Here is a 1,288-nt window from a genome sequence, read left to right as displayed (position 1 = left end):
CTCATATGCAACTTTTGAAGTTCTCTTCAAATAATGCCTCTCAAAATGCACTTTACTCATTGTACATAGTATTAATTCCTTATTTAATTTATGCTTTTATTTTGTGTATTGTTGAGAACCCTAAGTCTTGCCATTTGACTGCAAGGTCTTACAGGCAGGAAATGATTTCCAAATATACTTAATAACCTTTCACCAAAGTACCTCTTACTCATTTATTAATCAAGAATTTCTCATGCTCTTCTACGAATCGTCATATTACATGAATTACTCCTGCAGGCAAGGTATTATCCACATCACCAAGTGTAAGATTTAATCCCTGTTCTCGAGAAACTTTCTGTAATAAGCCTGGAAGGCTTCTGCCTCAGGGCCTTGGTAATTACTGTTTCCTCTTCCTGGACTATGTTTCTCCAGAGTCAGCACAGTTGAGCCCCTCATTTCCTTCAGGATGTTGGCTCAAGTATTGTATCCTCACTGAGGGTTCCCTGACCACCCTATTTAACATTGCAAAAAAGCTTCATCTTCCTTATGCTTCTCTCCATTTGAATTGAAATGGAGGAAGTGTTTGAAATGAGAACGTAAAGGAAATCAGAAGCAGAGATACTGAATTGTGGTCTATGTGGATATCATAATCATAAAGAATGATACTGGAAATAAGTACTGAGAGGAAGAAAGAGAAAGACCAAGGGCTAGAATGATCAATGATTTGGCAAGAGTTACCATAAGCATGACAGACAATTTCAATAAGGAGGAGTGGTTGATGGTAGAGGCTGAAGACATATGCTTCAATGTTGTTGGGGGTTCTGAAGAAGGAGGAATAGTGTGGTGGGCCCAGCAAGTCCAGTTAAATTTGAATTTCAGATAGCTTTTTCATATGTCTGGCAAAATTCATTACAAATGATATTTTTCTCATATAAGTATGTCTCTGACAATATTTGAAATTGTAATAAATATTGCCAGGGACATACTTATATGAGAAAAAAATCAGTATTTATCTGAAATTCAAATCTAACCAGTGCCCTGTATTTTATCTAGCAATTTTACTCCAGACTCTTGAATATATGGAATATGAGAAATTGCTACAGAGGAGGTAAAGTCCTTGGGGTTGGTAAACTACAGCTGCAATCACTTTAATGTTTAATGACTCTGGCCCTCAAATATCTTAGCTCTTTTTTTTTCTTGAGATGGAGTACCACTCTGTGGCCCAGGCTGGAGTACAGTGATGTGATCTCGGCTCACTGCAACCTCCACCTCCTGGGTTCAAGCGATCCTCCCACGTCAACCTCCCAAG

Source organism: Mandrillus leucophaeus, unplaced genomic scaffold, assembly GCF_000951045.1.
Source record: "Mandrillus leucophaeus isolate KB7577 unplaced genomic scaffold, Mleu.le_1.0 Scaffold549, whole genome shotgun sequence".
Classification (NCBI taxonomy): domain Eukaryota; kingdom Metazoa; phylum Chordata; class Mammalia; order Primates; family Cercopithecidae; genus Mandrillus; species Mandrillus leucophaeus.
The sequence above is the reverse complement of the archived record's forward strand: the minus strand, read 5'-3'. Positions refer to the sequence as shown.